At 36.5% G+C, this 20841-nt stretch overlaps 1 protein-coding gene across 2 annotated transcripts in view; it reads left to right on the top strand.

Moving 5' to 3' along the window:
* Nucleotides 1-20841, top strand: part of ADAMTSL2 (ADAMTS like 2) — a 1179463-nt gene that overhangs the window by 642961 nt on the left and 515661 nt on the right. The gene's annotated exons all lie outside the window — the stretch shown is intronic.

Raw genomic sequence — 20841 nt, 5'->3', positions numbered from 1 at the left:
CTTCACATTTTTTCTAAAAGGGCATGACTGTATGTAAATGACTTGTAATCTAACCATCACTGGGATTTAGAAAAGTTTGCTTACCATCCATTACAGCTTAAGAATTCAAGGATGTCAAGATGCTGTTTTCAGTCTAAGAAATAATGGCTTATTTGTTTTATCCATCTTAAGTTGTTATTTTTGTGAAGCATAATTTTTGCATGTAAACTTTGAAAGCTGAACTCGATGCTATGTAAACTGGGGAGGGTAAAATTGAAGAACGTAGACTAACAGTAGAAATCACACAAAATACAGTCTTATTCAAAACAGACACTTTTGAAACTATGCACATAAAAACTGTGGAGATGGGGAACAATTACTGTAGCAAGTATGTGGAAATTCCAGTAGCAAAGCATATCAACATGTCGTTCCTGTAGCTGAATGAGTTTTAAAGACATGCAGTAGATGCGTGTATCTGTGTGCTTTTTGTGAAGTTTGGATGCCAGGCTGGCAACTTGACACTGTAAAAACTCCACTGTCAATCAATTTCTGGGCCGGTGATCCACTGTGGTGACCCCTAACCAGAAAAAGCCGAAAGATATTGCTAAAGCATATCAACTAAAGAGTAGGGGAGTCACAGCAGTGGGAGCACTAGAAACACACACATCCTCAGTATTGCATGCTTATCCACTAATGACGTTTCTCTTTCAGTTTTAATATGAATATGTGGTTTTTGTAGTGGTTGTTTTTAACTCATATGAATCTGTTCAAAACCAAAAGTAGAAAATGAAAGAAGAAGAAAAGGTGGAGCTGAGGTGGATAAGAAGAAAAAGAACTGCAGTGAACTGTAAGTTGAAGGGAAAGGAAAAAGAGTGGAAGGAAGTACATATTCAAATGAATGACCCAGAGGTCAGAGGTCACAGAGGATGAGGAAATGAGATCAAGGATAGTGGTGCATAGAATGACCACAAAAAACACAACATAGGAAGATGAGGTGTATAAATACCACTATTAACCAATTGGACACTTCAGTAGTGCCTCCCCTCAACTCAGAAACAAAATGAACCAGTTGAAAGACTGATTTATTCAGCACTTTCATCTTCATAAAGACTTCATCAGAATGAAGTTCATTGGTCCCTAACCTTTTTATACTTCATTACAAAAAATTGTTGGTTAACACAATGACATAATTTCTTTAATTATATTTAAGTCACAAGTGAATAATTGACTATTATATTTTAAAAGTTTTTTCCAATAAAAATAGATAAAATCAGTTGATTAAATAATTTTAGCAAAATTTGTGTACAATGAGATATACATTTAAAATTTTCTTTTTTGTATATAAATATATACGTACATTAAAAAGACATATTACACAATGCCTTTTACATGGCATTTATTCTCATGATATTGAACACTTTAAATAGCTCTACCTAGCAGAAAAATCACATCTTCATTTTATCCGATCAGCTACAATCTGTGAAATGGCTCTGTACACTCTCCCCTCCTCTTCCCATAAATATAGGTGTCCCTCAGGGTTCTATATTAGGTCCACTGCTATTTAACATTTTTACAAACCAACTCCATACTTCTTGCTCTCAGTCATCCCTTATACAATACGCATATGATTCCACTGTGATTACCATCACTGATTCTCCCTCAGATCTCATCTCCAAAACACTGGCAGCGTTCACCTCCATTGAAACCAGGCTCACCAACAACCACCTAATACTTAACCCTAAGAAAACTAAACTCCTGATCTTTCACCCAAAAACTATTACCCATCTTAAATTCACTTTTACCATACTCTCTCTCAACAAAACCCCTATAATAGCCGATACAAGCACCAAACTCCTGGGTGTCATAATAGACGACCAACTTAAATTTGACCTGCACATCAATAACTGCATCAAGAAGACCCATCAAAAACTAGGACTCCTATACAGAAATAAAAAGTTTCTTACAAAGCTAAAGTTACCCTATCACATTCCTACTTATTACCTAGTTTACTATATGGGTCTCAGATTCTAATAAACCTTAATAACACACTCCTAGCAAAACTCAGCTCTACCTATAATAAGATAGCCAGATTCTCTGCTCAACATACATTCAAAACTCATCACTGTGTCTCACTTTTACACCTAAACTGGCCGGAATTACCCAATTTGCTTCTTCTCTGTCAGCTCCAGATTATTCATTCTTTACTACATCAACCTCTCTATTCACCTAGCCTACCCTCCCTAATATCCCACTACTCTCCAACTAGAGTATTTCGAAGCTCTGACCAAGATCTACTATGTGTATACAAACCTAGGTCTAAAATGGGTAGCAGCCTTTATAGTATCACCCAACCATTGCAAGGAACAAGCTTCCATATCATATTAGATCAACAAAAAAATCCAAAACAATTCAAAGAAGCAGCAAGAGAACACCTAAAAACGTTCTCGTCCTGCTCCTGTACTCACCCTCCATAAACTGTCACCTTACCCATATGTTAATGTTCTTCTGGAACTCTACCCCATACATTAACCTCTACCCCCGTCTGTCTGTAACACATCTATTGCCTCCAGGTCTTGCCTATTTCGTCTATCACCCTAAATTATTTATGTTTCAGAATAACCCTCTTTCTCAACTTCCTCTCCAAGAGCATCCCCTAAAATCAGTCAATGTCTATAAAGAACTAATAAGATAACTAGTAACAATACGTCTATCTCAGTCTTTCCCATGGTCTCTATTACTAATTATGTGTTAACATTTGAAACTTGAAGACTGTTTTAAAGATAGCCAGAGTGCTACTGTGATCAGTAACATTTTTTATTTACTTTATTGTATAACTGTTACTGGAGCTTTTCTCCCTGGGCCTCTGCTGAAAAAGGGCTATATTACTAGCTCAGTCAGACTTCTCCCGGTCCACAAATGTAAAATAAATAAATAAATAAATTAGCTGCTCGCAATAACAAAACTTGACTCAGAGATATTTGCCCATTAAGTCCTGGGGGGGGGGGTACCTGCATTGAGCTGCAACTGCCATACCATTTTCCAGTAGTCATGTCATGTTTCCTATTGCCCTCCCCTAGGACTGGGTTCCACCTCTTCTAGCACCCAAAATAAAAACATTCCAGTTTTACAATCCTATAGATGTTTATATAGGGTGTTAGACTTCACAAATTAAGATATCTCATGATAATGTTCATACATTCTAGTTTTTAGTGTTCTCTCAGTTTTCCCAACATAATAAAAAGAACAAACTTCACAATAAACAAGATACACAACTCCCTTAGAGAAACAGTTTAGTGTCTATTCACCTTCATAAGCACTTTAATAGTAGGAAGACACAGATCTGCATGGTGTGCTATGTAAGCACATTGATGACAGGGATGACAGGTCCCACATTTATAAGTGCCAATTTTCTTTTGGTTATTTGGCTTTCTTTCTTTGTTAGACCTTGTTTCTAGAAAGTTGTTAATGTTGTGTCCCTTTCTATAACTATATTGGGGGGGGGACTGAAAATACTTCCAAGCCATTCAGAATTTTTGAAAATATGTCCGAGTACCTTTGAATAATCTCCTGTATATCTCCTCTATCATAATTATATTTTAGAATAAGTGATCTAGTATAACTCACTTCTATCCCTGTAGCCCAAATCTCTTTTGGATCATAGTCTCCTCTCTTAGAACTATAGTTGTTACTACGTCTGTCCTTATCTCGGAAAATTTACATAAACAGTTTTCTCATTTGAACCTAGCTAGGAGGGGTATGCATTTACTGCCCCTCCCTTCTAATATTTCTTTTATTTCCATTACTAATGGTTCAGGATAAACCCTTTCTGAGAAGAGCCTAGTAACTATTTCTAGTTCATCTAACAGGTCAGATTAGTCAGAGGTCATTTGGGCAACCCAAACCATTTGACCTTTTACAATAGACTTCTTTTGGTGCAAAGGGTGAGTGCTACTAAAGCACAGGTATTTGTTAGTGTAGTTCTCGTTTCTATAAAGTTTAGATTTAAATCTCGTGTTTTAAAAGTCGTTTATTAAACTTGTGTCTAAGTAATGTATTTTGTCTGATCCAACATTGTAAATGAATTTTAAAAGAAATCTGTAGTAGTGTTAATTGTTGTTTTTCTTTTGGCTTTTCCCGGTTAGGAGTCGCCACAGCGGAACTCCGGTCTGATAATGATTGGCAGTTGATTTTTACGGTGCCAAGGTGCCAACCCAATGCCCAACCTTCAACAAAGGCACACCCATTCACGCATGTTTTGAGAATGCCACTCGACAGCGGGGAGGACATTCAGACTCCACACAGAAGGTGCTCCAGTCGAGAATCGAACGGGAGAAACTCTTGCTGTGGAGGTGACATTGCTACCGCTGCACAACCGCAGCTTTTATCTTGGACAAATTGTTCCAATTCTCCCCTCAGTTCTTTCCATATAATAAAGATGCCATCCAAAAATGTAAGTATAAACCTATGTGGTCAAAAAATGGAAAACCGAATACAATTTTTCCCAATGTAATAAAACCACATTTGTAAAGAGACGGCACAAGCAGCTTCCATGGCAATCCCACTCATTCACTTGTTATATTCTGAGCTGGTAAGAGGGAGAGTAGGACATAGGAACACCAGAAAGGGAAAAGAGCCAGGGAAGTATATGGGGACCACACAGAGGAAATAGAATTACAGCTAGCGGAGAGCTGACAGTGAAAATTATATGTGCAATAGGAGGGAAGAGATTAAACATTTGCAGTAGGAGAGGAAAGCAACTAGCTCAGAAAAACAATGACTAGATACACATAGGAAGCAAAAGCAAAGAGAAGATCATTGACAGTACAAGATAAAACAGATGCTCACAAAAGAGAAGGCTGAGGAGAGAAATGATAATACCCGAAAAAGGCCGACACAAGGTAAGAATGATGGAAAAGGGAGCATTTTGAAAGCTAATGAGAATATCAAGGAAGAGTTCAGATAGCCATGGATCAGGCAAGTTATTTATTAGGCATGGGGAAAGGTCTACAGAACAAACCAAGACCAGACAAAGAAGGGCAAGAGGACAATGGAAGTACAACAGAGGGCCAGTGTGAGCCAAAGAAACTGAAGTGGCCAAAATAATAGTAAGTTTAAACCTGCTAAGAGCCCAAGGATTGATAGTGTGAGGTTGTAGCTGCCTAACCCAGGATGTAGGGGTTCAATGGATGGAGTTCAAGAAAAATTAGCTTTACTAGGGTTAGTGACATACAGTGTATAAGTATTTCAAGCCTCCTAAAAAGAAACAGAATGTTCACATAAGACCAGGGGATGGAATCAAAATGAAATCATACTCAAGAATGTGGGCAGACCATGTTGTTGTTGTTCTTCTTCTTTCGGCTTTTCCCAGTTAGGGGTCACCACAGCAGAACTCCAGTCCGCTAATGATTGACAGTAGATTTTTTTTTTACAGACGCCGAGGTGCCAGCTTGACACCCAACCTTCAACGAAGGCACGCCCATTCCACGCATGTTTTTCGAACACCACTCAACTGCAGGGAGGACATGCAGACTCCACACAGAAGGTGCTCCAGCCAAGAATCGAATGGGAAAACCTCTTGCTGTGAGGCAACAACGCTACTGCTGCACCACCGCGACTATATGCAAGGGTGAAAAGAGGTGCATAATGATCTTAATCAAGAAAACATTATGAGCACAGGAAGAGAGGTAGACATGACTGAGGATGGTAGATGGATAATTAGGAAATGAGAAACTGATGGTGAAGGGTGGAAGATAGGTAACATCTATCCCCCCAGCCCGCTAAAACAGAGAGGGATTCTTTGTTAGATTTTTTTAAAGAGTGGAAGAGAATGAGTGGCAGTTGAGCTACAAATGATATGGGGTGATTAAAATATAATTAGAAGACCAAGGCATGGAAAAAAATAGGCTGGAACATCTATTCCCCCACCCGCTAACACAGAGAGGAATTCTTTGTTAGATTTATTTTAAAGAATGGAAGAGAATGAGTGGCAATGGAGCAATGAATAATAAGGGAAGATTAAAATATAATTAGAAGAGCAAGGCATGGAAAGAAATAGGCTGCAAAAGAGTAAAATAAAAAGAGACTGAACAGAAGAAATAGATAATTTGATCTAGATAGAAATTGGGGGGGGGGGTGCAGAAGAGAAATAGTTTGCATTTAGCAGTGCAGTATAAGATTAGGGAAGCAAGCTAGATTAGCTTCTAGAGAAAGACACAGAAATAGGATGCAAAATGTGGCAATAGGAGAAATGGTAATTCCAGCCATTTGTCATTACCAAGGGACAAATTGGAGAGGAAACAAAGATTAAGGAAATGGAGCTGGGATATGAAATGGCGAGGAGAAAAAAGGCAAGGAAAGGCTGTGACAGTAGGAGTAGGTAGGATTGTTAAGGAAAACCAGGCAAAACAACATGAACCATGGAGTGACTAGTACTGCATATCATAGGATCATAGGTACATAGCTGCCTGTCTTTGTGGTCAATTTTAAGCCTAGCCAGTTTCCATCAAAGATGAAAATCAATCCTTGTACCTTGTGATTGTCAGGTAAACACCACAGCCATTACGGCAATCCCCAACATCACTATCCATGAGTGTGGAAGGCAGTGAAGCATAGATCCACAGGGAGGAATTTATAAATATGTAGAGAGAGAGACAGCTTAAGAGAAATGCAGAGGTAAAGAGACAGAATGGGAACACCACTGAGTTGGAACAGGAAAACGCCAAGCAGAAGGTGAACATGGCAAGAACAGACGTAGACAAGTTAAAAAATGCAAGCACGGAAAAGTAATGGTGAGGTCAAGGCGAAAGAACAGAGAAAGCTCCAGAAAGAAAAGAAACAACAAATATAAAGTTGAAAATATAAAGAAGACAGTCTTGTTTGGTATAAAAGGCATGCTTTTTGTTTTCATCACACTGAGGATAACTTAGGTCTTCATTAGTCTCTTTGCATTCTGAAAAAGTTTTACAATGAAAGCACGTGCTGCTTTTTTTTTTTTTTTTTTGATCTATGCAATAAAGTTTTTACTTCTGAGCAGCAACATTATGAATATTTTTTTCTGGATATTTTGTATTTAGTTTTTTGGTACTGCTGAGCCAGAACATTATTTTGCAGAGCTGTAGCTGGCTCACCTGGTACTCACTGCTGGTTCCTGATATAGTGCCCCACTCCTCAGCTCTTCAAGTGAAGGACATAAAAAAGTCTTCAGCTTTCACTGACACATGCATATCAATTGGCTTCCTAAAAGCAGAGCTCTACTTATTTTAAAGTGTACTAAGCCACTTAAAACACATGAAGAGCTTTTCTGTACAGGCATTTCAGAACCAGAACGGAGGAACTGCACTGCTCTATTGTGCTATTTAACATGTTACGACCCACCCTTGGAGCGCTTATGTTGTTTTGTGGCTTTGTGAAAAATGCCAAAATCTGCCGCAAGCCTACTTAAAAATCCAGCAACTTAAATATTAAGGTCAATCCAGGCAGTTAGGGAAACACCATTCTTGCTGGTACAACAAATCTGATAAAAACATACTACTACAGAATAATACCTATATAATGAACATAATACTACAGAATAATGATAGCTATATAACTAACATAATACTACAGAATAATAATACCTGTATAACAAACAAAATAATGATACCTGTATAATGAACATAATACCACAGAATAATGATACTCATTTAATGAGCATAATACTACAGAATAATACCTATATAATGAACATAATACTACAGAATAATAATACCTGTATAACGAACATAATACTACAGAATAATGATACCTATATAATGAACATAATACTACAAAATAATGATACCTGTATAACGAACATAATACTACAGAATAATGATACCTATTTAATGAACATAATACTACAAAATAATGATCGCTATATAATGAACATAATACTACAGAATAATGATAGCTATATAACGAACAGAATACTACAGAATAATGATGCTTATATAACGAACATAATACTACAGAATAATGATGCCTATATAACGAACAGAATACTACAGAATAATGATGCCTAAATAACAAACATAATACTACATAATAATGATGCCTATATAACAAACATAATACTACAGAATAATGATACCTATATAATGAACATAATACTACAAAATAATGATCGCTATATAACGAACATAATACTACAGAATAATCATAGCTATATAACGAACAGAATACTACAGAATAATGCTGCCTATATAATGAACATAATAGTACAGAATAATGATAGCTATATAACGAACGGAATACTACAGAATAATGATACCTATATAACGAACATAATACTACAGAATAATGATACCTGTATAATGAACATAATACTACAGAATAATAATACCTATATAATGAACATAATACTACAGAATAATACCTATATAATGAACATACTACAGAATAATGATAGCTATATAATGAACATAATACTACAGAATAATGATAGCTATATAATGAACATAATACTACAGAATAATGATACCTGTATAACAAAAATACTAATGAATAATGATACCTATACAATGAACATAATACTACAGAATGATAGCTATATAATGAACATAATACTACAGAATGATAGCTATATAACGAACATAATACTACAGAATGATAGCTATATAATGAACATAATACTACAGAATAATGATACCTATATAACGAACATAATACTACAGAATAATGATACCTGTATAATGAACATAATACTACAGAATAATAATAACTATATAATGAACATAATACTACAGAATAATACCTATATAATGAACATACTACAGAATAATGATACCTATACAATGAACATAATACTACAAAATAATGATCGCTATATAACGAACATAATACTACAGAATAATCATAGCTATATAATGAACAGAATACTACAGAATAATGCTGCCTATATAATGAACATAATACTACAGAATAATGATAGCTATATAATGAACGGATTACTACAGAATAATGATACCTATATAACGAACATAATACTACAGAATAATGATACCTGTATAATGAACATAATACTACAGAATAATAATACCTATATAATGAACATAATACTACAGAATAATACCTATATAATGAACATACTACAGAATAATGATAGCTATATAATGAACATAATACTACAGAATAATGATACCTTTATAATGAACATAATACTACAGAATAATGATAGCTATATAATGAACATAATACTACAGAATAATGATAGCTATATAATGAACATAATACTACAGAATAATGATACCTGTATAATGAAAATACTGATGAATAATGATACCTATACAATGAACATAATACTACAGAATGATAGCTATATAACGAACATAATACTACAGAATAATGATAGCTATATAATGAACATAATACTACAGAATAATGATAGCTATATAATGAACATAATACTACAGAATAATGATACCTATATAACGAACATAATACTACAGAATGATAGCTATATAATGAACATAATACTACAGAATAATGATAGCTATATAATGAGCATAATACTACAGAATAATGATACCTGTATAATGAACATAATACTACAGAAACCACAAAAGGAGGGGGAGTATCGATATTCATCAAAGATACCCACACCTCCAGGTTGGTGGCAAAGCACGAAGCATCAGAGACTATCCATGTGCAACTAACAGTGGGTAAAACTGCCTTCCAGTTTATAGCCTGCTACAGACCACCCTCCCAAACCCAGGAACCCCACTCGGCCTTCCTGAGAACACTGGAAAATATGAAGGTCTCTCCGAACACCATTATATTGGGTGACTTCAACTACCCAAACATAGATTGGGAGCATTACTCTAGCTCCAACACCCTTGCCCAAAGGTTCCTAGAATTCATAAACTCAAATGCTATGGAACAACTTGTTACCACTCCCACAAGAAGGGAAAACATACTGGACCTGATCATCACCAACATGGGGACTCTATGCTCCAGACCAGAAGTGTATCGCTCACTGGTAAGATCAGACCATAAACTGATCTCACTGGATATTCACATCCCGACCCCACCCCCTGCCCAGAAAACCACAGTGAAAAACTTCTCTAAAGCAAATTTCACACTCCTCAAAACCGAGGTGGAATCCTTCAAAGCCCCCGGGCCTGTGGAAAATACGGCCCAGACCGCAGAATCCTTTATAAATGCATTCTATGAACACCTTCAGGAATGCATGGATCATGCAATCCTAAATAAAACCAAGACCCAATCCTCCAAAGGCAGACGACCTGTCTGGTGGACCCCAGCCATAAACAAACTATACAATAGAAGGAGGAAGCTACTACATGATAGAGCAAAATCCCAAAAAGGGAAGGCATCTCTGATCAGTATTAGCAAAAAACTAAGGGCACTCATAAAATCGTCAAAGGCCAGCTTTGAGAGAAAAATTGCACAGGACACTAAAGATAATCACAAGGCTTTCTTTAGTTATGTTAAGAACCTGGGTGGGAATTCACAGATATGCTCAGAATTAGTCCAAAATGACAAAAAATACACTGATCCCACAGACATTGCCAACATACTAGCTGACAGGTTCAGTGCAAACTTCTCCCCCCCCTCCCCACCAAAAGGGCAAATATCTATCCCAGCAGAGTGCTGCCCCCCCGACATCTCAGATGCTCAGGTGGGAGCCGCACTCTCCAAAGCAAAAAACACAGCATCAGTGGGACCAGACGGTGTCCCAGGCTGCGTCCTACATGAACAGAGCTAAACCCAAACATAAAACTACTGTTCAATCTCAGCCTTACTACAGGATATGTACCCAAAGAGTAGCGTACAGCAACAGTGGTCCCTCTCCACAAAGGTGGTGCCTTAACGGACCCTGGAAACTATCGCCCCATAAGCCTAACTAGCTTGGTCTGCAAAGCTATGGAAAGGATCATTATGGACCTCATAAATAAAGATATTGGGGACCTACAGACACTGGATCCTACCCAATTTGGCTTTGTTAAGGGCAGATCCTGCCTCTTAAACCTGGTTGACTTCTTTGAAACAGTCACCAAGGCCATTGACGAAGGGAAGGTGGTCCACACAGCCTATCTGGACCTCGCAAAAGCCTTCGATACAATACCCCACTCGGGCATTATAGATAAGCTCACCAGCTTAAATATAAACCCCTATGTCACTAGATGGGTTGCAAACTGGCTCAAGGACAGAACCCACATGGTTAGAATTGCTGGAGCCATATCAGACTCCAAACCAGTTACAAGTGGCGTCCCACAAGGCTCAGTCCTGGGACCTCTCTTGTTTGGTATATATTTCTCGGAGGTACAGGCCAACACGGAAGGACTGTGGCTGACCAGGTTCGCAGATGACTGCAAACTGGGTGCCATAATCGACTCTCCAGCCGACACAAGCATCCTCCAAAAGGGCCTCATAGAAACAGACAACTGGTGCCAGAGCCATGGCCTCAAGCTAAATGCCAAAAAGTGTATAGTCATCCCCTTTGGCAAAAACAAAGTGCCCACAAATTACCACATAGGTGGTAATCCATTAAGTACAGAAGAAGTCATTAGGGACCTGGGGACCCAAGTTGATAGCATTCTCTCATTTGACAACCACGTGGCCAAAGTGGTTAGAAAAACATTTTATATAGCCCACCTAATCATGAAGGGATTCACATCTAGATTAGGGGAGGTTATCGTGCCTCTTTACTCATCCCTCATCAGGCCCATAATCGAGTACAATGCCCCTTTTGGGATGTACCTTACCAAACACCTGCAGCAACTGGAAAGACCCCAAAAGTACCTCACCAAGAGGATCAAAGGGCTCAAACAGATGCCATATGCTGCCCGGTTAAAGAAACTCCAGCTCTACTCAGTGGCATACCGACTGCTCAGAGGTGACCTGTGCCTGACGTATAAGGCCATGTCCAACCCGGAATTAAGGGACATGCTGCACCTCAAAAAATCCAAATCCCATCGAGCTACACGCTCGAGAGACTTGAACCTCAGCACTGAAATAAATAGGACATGCTGGAGGGACAGATTCATAACCCAGAGGCTCCCTTCACTATGGAATAAAATCCCAGTCCAGGTTAGGTAGAGTCCCTCATTGACTCTCTTCAAGAGGAATCTTGATGACTGGATGGGAGATCATAGGTTTACCCCAGGTATCACTTCTGTGTCACTGTTAGACAGAGGCACAGTATACTAACCTCGAAAAAGGGCATAGCAAAATTAATTTAAAATGGGTGGCGAAAGCCAAACATACTCTGGCTAGGCTTATAAATGCCCTAGGGCAGATAGCCTAGTATGAACCTATGAACCTATGAATAATACCTATATAATGAACATACTACAGAATAATGATACCTATACAATGAACATAATACTACAGAATGATAGCTATATAACGAACATAATACTACAGAATAATGATAGCTATATAATGAACATAATACTACAGAATAATGATACCTGTATAACGAACATAATACTACAGAATGATAGCTATATAATGAACATAATACTACAAAATAATGATACCTATTTAATGAGTATAATACTACAGAATAATGATACCTATATAATAAACATAATACTACAGAATAATGATAGCTATATAATGAACATAATACTACAGAATAATGATACCTATTTAATGAGTATAATACTACAGAATAATGATACCTATATAATAAACATAATACTACAGAATAATGATACCTGTATAACAAACATAATACTACAGAATAGTGATATGTCATATCCTACCAATTGAGTCCTGTTACTGAGCACCATCAAGAGAGCTTTGCTTTGAACCATGACTTTATCATGGTACTGCAGTTCATAATCTTACAACTCCAATGTTTTACTTCAGAGTGATGACAAGGATAACACATGCTGACTTTCTTTATGAATGAAAAATAAGTTATCATAGTACCTATACCTAAGATTAAAAGCCCAGGTTTTCCACAGCATTGCACATATATCACCAAACGTCATTCCTTAACTAAAATCTAGAAAATATTGTTGCATGAGCAAACTTGCTGATCAGAAAATTCAGGAATACCAGTGTACATATAGAATCTTCAGCCATTTGAAACACAATTTCCACAAAGAATGAAAAGTGTAACTTTGGTTTAAGTGCGGGTAAGAGGTTTCATATTCATTGATTTAATCACAACCTTTGACTCATTTAATCATGATTGCCTAATAAGGGGCTAATTGTATTGAGATAAGCTGTGGTCCACTTAGCTGAGCCAAGCTATATAAGCAAATGATCCTACAAGGTAGAAATTTAACACAGTACTTTGAAAGTATGCCACATAATCAATTTAAGTCCTACTGAGCTATGTCCTGGGACATCTGCTATTTCTTGCATTTTTATACTTCCTTCCCTTGCAGTCTCATCCTGAAAACATTGCTATGCAAAGATGATCTGTGTGGAAATGAATAATTGCCCAACTGCTCTTAAGAATTATCTAGAGAAAGGGACTTTTGATATCGGTTATGGACAGCCCACTCTGTAATGATCTTGTAATGAATGTAATATATGATCTTTGACACCACCGAGAGACATACTCCCATCTTGGGGAAAAATAAATCTTTCTGAGACTACTCTCATTCCTTGCTTTATCACTCTGGCTCCATACTGATATGCTCAAAGACAAAATATCAACCCAGTTCACAACAACATGGAAAAATCCTTATGCTTCTGTGGCATAGTTCAAGGATCATAGATAATGAAGTCCTGCTGCCTGAAATTGAGTCCAGATTTTCAATGCATAGGACACTATTATAGACAAAGATGGCTTCAATTTGATCCATACAAAACCATATCTGCCACTCCGTGGTCCTATTGCCCAAATCTGAACACCATTTTGAAAGGTTTAGTAGGATGATCTCCCCACTATTTAGTGAGCAGTCTGAACTCTTACTTTGGATGTTAATATTCAAACTCCAGTACTTGGAATACTACCCTACCTTAGCCGCTGGGCTTTACCATTTGAGAATTACATTGTTCAGTAACATCATGCCAAAACAGTCTCATTACCTTCTGCAGACAAAGAACATGCACCACCAATGGATGCAGTACATTGTCTGACATCTGTGCCTCTGGCTCTCTTGTTTGCATGATATTGGTGGTTTTCTTGGATTTTCTCACTTCAAAAAAATTATTTAAAATGTCTGCAGGACAGGGCTTTGTGTAAGTGATTTCGTACTCACCTCTGTCTTTCTTAATTTCTACTGTGCATGAGATATAGATATGTAGTTGTACCTCGTAAAGGTTATACTCCCCTGCCAGTAAACTGGATGAGTCAAACGTTTCAAAGCACACATCCATTAAAACCATGGGTAGCATCTGAAAAAAGGCTATTTTTGTATTGACAATGTTCTGTTACTTATATATACTAATTCCATGCTCAGATTACTCTTTTTTGGAAAAAGAAAAGCAATTATCACAGATAAAAATAGTTTGAACACCGCAGTCATACACTAGAAATGACATATGCAAAAAGGCAGATGTTTTGTGATGTTGATGAGTTTGGATTTTCTGCATAGCTTTTTGCAGTTACCCAAAATGTTTCACTTTTAAAAGATTTCACCTTGATACACACCGAGCAGAGGATGTATGAAAATATAAAACTAATCTGTATGTATTCTAACTGTGGCTGCATTGAATATATTTATTATACTGCTCCTCATCTGTGGCTGCTGTTGCTGTGCAGGCCTGCTGTCTAAAACTATTGATTTGTCCCATAACTTGTATACCTAATAGTCCGTACACACAACAACATGCAACAAGTGAAATGCTTGGTTTCTTCTTGGGTCATGGCTGAGATGGATCACCAAGGATCAGTCCACTTCCTTGGTCAAGAAGCAATACTCCTGATTGTTGGAGACAGGTACTCTACAGTACATTAAATGAGGTCTTCCATTTTATTTCATGCTCTGTCTTTTATGCAACATCATTGTTTAACCATTCAAAGAGCTAGATGGCTGACAGTAACAACTTGAGTGACTTTGCTTTTGAATATTGTCACCTTAAGACTGCTGCACCACAAATAATTGCCCTCCTGTTGCTCAGATTTTCACAGTTGCAGCCAATCACTTACCACTAGGCTGTGAAGAGCAGGTGTCCTTTCACAGAGAAGCCCTCTGGGAGAGAAAACATTTGGAAAGATTCCACCTGCCACCTGGAATACAGTACTTTTTTTTATATAAGAAATTAACTCAATATGCATACATTCAGTCATAAAATAAGAGAGTACTCGATGAATACTTGCAAGTATCAGTTTTACAAAGGTAAAGGACAAAGAAAACTCCAGAAACTGTAAGAATTAGGTCAGACTTGTCATTTAGTATTTTAAAAATGTATGTACTTATGTAATTACTGCCTTGCTTTTGGTTATACCAATTTATAACAGGTATATAGAGGAACAAATTAAAGTAAAGTAGACAAACACTGTAAACACAAAAAAGGAGCTACTGAAGCCACTAGCAATAGTCCAAAACACGCTGGTACTTAACGTATAAGCAGTTTATTAAAACAGACAACGTTTTCGTCACTCCTCTCGAGCAACTTCTTCAGAAAGTAAGAACAGTTACACAAATGTAGTCGTATTTAAAAAATCCGCCTCTGAGCAGCATGATTGTATAACCAATCAGCTTGATTAAGATACAAGCATAAGTAAAATTTAAAGCACCACAGGTTGAATTGTCATTGTGCTCAAACACAAAACAAATAACCTATGTAATAAAAAAACACAATGCTGAAAATATACAATGAACTAAGAATTTCATCTATAACACAGTCACTATAAACTCTTCATTAAAGTAAACTGATCTTTATAAGGTTATATTAAAAGTGTAAATATATATACAAAGTGTTTATATATAACCGTGTGTAAAGGTTACTAAACCAAGATGTAGTTAAACCAATACAGCCACATACTTATATCATTTGAAACTGGTTTCACTGTCTCAAATAACTCTTTAGTTTGAGTAAACAGGCTATATTACAATTGTCATTAAGACCTGGGTAGGAAAATGCATTGAGTGACAGCTGCCATTCTAATTCACGACATTCTAATATCAATGAAGTCGGTCCCCCTCTGATATCATGAGCAACTTGATCAATTGCTAGAAATTGAAAGGAGTGACCTACTTTAGTATTAATGTGTTTCGCTAAGGCATTGTCACTTTTATTCTTTGAAACCATGTACATATGTTTGTAAATTCTGTCCTTAAGTTTACGATCTGTTTTTCCCACATAAATTGCGGGACAGTTTTTGCAGACAGCTAAATAAATGATGCTTTTAGAATTACAGTCAAATTTATGTGCTATCTGGTATTTTCTACCTGCTATTTCAAATGTGTTACCTGTTTTAACATGTTTACACATTTTACAGGCACCACAATGGAAAGTGCCTATTATTCTATTATTGACTCTTGGTTCCTTAGATTCAAGAAGACTCTTTAAATTGGCTCCCCTCCTGTAAATAATTGTCGGGTAAGAGCCAATTCTCTCTATCAACATGTTGTCCTTGTACAATAAGTACCAGTTCTTATTGAGAATAAATCTAACTTGGTCACTGTCATTACTAAATATAGTAATGAAACTAGATTTATATGAATAATGAGTGACACCCTGATTTTCTACACTTACATTACTGTTACAGTAAGTTGCTCTGTCCAATAAATTTGTAAACTGAATGTCATTAAGAGTGTCTACTATATCAGTATCTAACCCACTGTTGAAGTTCTTGTCATGTAATAAAGGGTTAAAAATACCTAACTTACATTTGTTTTTCACTTCTACCACTATTTCATGGACCAAGTAGTTAGGGTAACCTCTATTTACAAACATGTTAACTAAGAGCTCACATTCAGTTAAAAAGTCAGCTTCTAAAGAGCACATCCTCGCTGCTCTAACCAGTTGACCCTTAACGATAGAACGTTTCTGTTTAAAAGGGTGTGTACTGGAATAGTGCAGAAAGGAATTACAATAAGTAGGTTTCCTATAAATAGTTGAACATAAGTTATTAGCTGGGACTTTTGTTAATTTGACATCCAGATAATCGATACTAATAGTATCAAATTTGTATGTAAATTGAAAAAATGTGGTAGTAGAATTTAGGTAGTCGACAAGTTTGTCAGCTGCCTCTTTATCTCCTTTAAAGATGATAAATATATCATCCAAAAATCTGGTGTAGTACACAAGCAAGTTTTTAATATCTGGTTGGTCAAAAATATACAGTTTTTCCCAGTGAGCTACAACGATGTTCGCTAAACTCGATCCACATGGTGAGCCCATCGCTACACCTTGTTTCTGTAGATAATGTTGACCATTAAATGTAAAAAAATTATTTGTCAAGATGATGTCGATAAGTTCAGAAACTAAATCAATATCTATAGTTGGAGCATTTTTATCTTTCATCATTAAGGCTGTCCATTCGACTGCTTCCATATGTGGAATGGAAGTATAAAGATCAACCACATCGATGGTCAAAAAATTGGAGTCTTGGTCTAAAGATAGATTGTTGAGACATTCCAAAAATGACCATGAGTCTTTACAGACTTGCGGGATCTGCTTCAGATATTTTTGAAGGATAGAATCTACTACTTTAGCACACGGATAGGTTAGGGATGCTCTACCATCAATGAGTGGTCTCATTGGTGTATGCAGTATATCCTTATGCATTTTTGGAATCACAGACATTAATGGTAGTTTGGGTAGAGGTATATTAATATAATTGAACAAATCTATGTCTATCCTAGCTTCAATAAACGGGTCTCTGAAGTAATTTTTGACTCGAGACAAAGCTCTATTATATTTGTTTAGTGAGACTTTAGTATAAGCTGGACTATCTAGTACTAGTTCCATTCTTTTATTGTAATTGGTTATATCAAAGATAATCAATCCCCCTCCCTTATCTGGTTTAGTACTCCTCACCATGGATGATCTCAACAAGTCTAATGCTTGTACTTGTTCGGGACTCACATTGTTAAGTCTTGAGTTATTCACTTGCTTACGATTGAGTGGGATATGCCTAATATCTAGTTCACTAATACTTTCAAACAATCGTAACAAAGTATGTAAGGGAGGGTTGAAAGTACTTGAGGGTTTGAAACCAGTATGAGAAAACACATTATTACCCAAAAGGAAGGAAAGATTAAGTTTCCTTATAAAACACTTCAAATCTATTAAAGTGCGAGCAATATTAATATTTTTGCTAGGGACAAAAGTATTGCCCTTAGCGAACAAAGCAATCAAATCTGGTTCTATGTTGACAGATGAAAAATTATAAATATTAAAGTCACCACTAGAGTCTTTTTAATATAACAGGTTTAGGTGGAAAGTTTATACTGGAGGAAACAGTTATCTCTTCCTCCTGTTGTTCCAACTTTTGTTCCTCTGATTCCGAGGATGACATAAATTTGAAGAGCTCCTGGAGTTTGACTCCTGATGAAAAACCTGTTCATTTTGATTATTATTCGGAGGTTGAACTGACTGTTGCATACTGGTGTTGACGTTATTATTTGCATTAAAAGACCGCAGTCTTTCACTGTGTCTCAAAAGTTCATTAAGCTGACCATCATTAGTGTCCAAGTTAGAGTTGACCACATTCAATTGATTGGAATCCATAGTTACAGACAAGTTATTAGAATGGGCACCAGTTTTTTGTTGGGCCAAACTTGTGCCAGGTGTGGTTTAGGGTATGCAGACCCGTTAGAGTACGCCAAACGGTCATGGTTCAACTTCTTAATTTTGTTGATTTTTAGTTTATCCAGTAGTTGGTCTATACTGGTAAAAACTCCCATAATCATATTTATACCTAATAAAGTCAAAATCTGATTTAATGTCTTTGTCCAAGTCATTTACTTCGATAGACATATTTTCTATTTGGAGAACATAATGTTTTATCATGAGTTCCATTAATAGAAACCCTGAAGAATCAAACAGGTTCAACAGTTCTTTATGAAAGAGTGAGTCCGGTATTAAACCTGTTGGAAACTGATGAAAGCGCAAACCTTTAGGGACTAGTTTTTCCTGTTAGACACTGTTTATAATAAACTACTTCTAATTGTAGTTTTTTTTTAACTTTAATAGTTTGTAATCGAGCAACTTCAATTTTTCAGAGATAATAGGTGTACTCACTGTAGCAGGTAGATCGTCACTGGCCAGTCGTGCCATGTTAGCAGTAAAACCTGAAGTTAGTTTTCCTGTATTATTCACCCATTCCATGAGTGGAAGAGCTCCAATAAGCCCTGTGCCGCAGAGGTGGTTCCCAGCTCCAGTAGGATTAGTATCCAAATGGACCTCTTGTCCTGGAGGTAAAGAAGGAGTTGTGTTGCTCACACTGACTTGTTCTGTGCCAGAATTATAAGCTCCTAATGGGTTTTCACCATTAGAATCTAACCCATTATGTCACACACTGGCATTCCAAACCTGTGCTGCATTCCTATTTTGTTGGTCAATAGAATCAAGACGACTGACAATGTTGTCCATACGTTGAGTTAAAGAACTCATAAAAGCTGCCAAGTCAGGAGAAACCTGTTGTTGGATTGAACCAAATAAGTTCAGACTTGTTGGGCTATCAGATACTCCCATCGCCATAACAAACGGAACAAATTAAAGTAAAGTAGACAAACGCTGTAAACACAAAAAAAGAGCTACTGAAGCCACTAGCAATAGTCCAAAACACGCTGGTACTTAACGTATAAGCAGTTTATTAAAACAGACAACATTTTCGTCACTCCTCTCGAGCAACTTCTTCAGAAAGTAAGAACAGTTACACAAATGTAGTCGTATTTAAAAAATCCGCCTCTGAGCAGCATGATTGTATAACCAATCAGCTTGATTAAGATACAAACATAAGTAAAATTTAAAGCACCACAGGTTGAATTGTCATTGTGCTCAAACACAAAACAAATAACCTATGTAATAAAAAAATATAATGATGAAAATATACAATGAACTAAGAATTTCATCTATAACACAGTTACTATAAACTCTTCATTAAAGTAAATCTGATCTTTATAAGGTTATATTAAAAGTGTAAATATATATACAAAGTGTTTATATATAACCATGTGTAAAGGTTACTAAACCAAGATGCATTTAAACCAATACAGCCACATACTTATATCATTTGAAACTGGTTTCACTGTCTCAAATAACTCCTCAAATTTAAGTCGTCCTCGGAATCAGAGGAACAAAAGTTAAAACAACAGGAAGAAGAAATAACTGTTTCCTCCAGTATAACCTTTCCACCTAAATCTGTTATATTAAAAAACTCTAGTGGTGACTTTAATATTTATAATTTTTCATCTGTCAACATAGAACCAGATTTGATTGATTTGTTCGCTAAGGGCAATACTTTTGTCCCTAACAAAAATATTAATATTCTCACACTTTAATAGATTTGAAGTGTTTTGTAAGGAAACTTAATCTTTCCTTCCTTTTGGGTAATAATGTGTTTTCTCATACTGGTTTCAAACCCTCAAGTACTTTCAACCCTCCCTTACATACTTTGTTACGATTGTTTGAAAGTATTAGTGAACTAGATATTAGGCATATCCCACTCAATCGTAAGCAAGTGAATAACTCAAGACTTAAAAATGTGAGTCCCGAACACGTACAAGCATTAGATTTGTTGAGATCATCCATGGTGAGGAGTACTAAACCAGATAAGGGAGGGGGGTTGGTTATCTTTGATATAACCGATTACAATAAAAGAATGGAACTAGTACTAGATAGTCCAGCTTATACTAAAGTCTCACTAAACGAATACAATAGAGCTTTGTCTAGAGTAAAAGTTTATTGAAGCTAGAATAGACATAGATTTGTTCAATTATATTAATATACCTCTACCCAAACTAC

This window comes from Protopterus annectens, chromosome 16.part0, assembly GCF_019279795.1.
Source record: "Protopterus annectens isolate FY-2018-M chromosome 16.part0, PAN1.0, whole genome shotgun sequence".
In the NCBI taxonomy this organism is placed as follows: Eukaryota; Metazoa; Chordata; order Ceratodontiformes; family Protopteridae; genus Protopterus; species Protopterus annectens.
The sequence above is the reverse complement of the archived record's forward strand: the minus strand, read 5'-3'. Positions and strand labels throughout refer to the sequence as shown.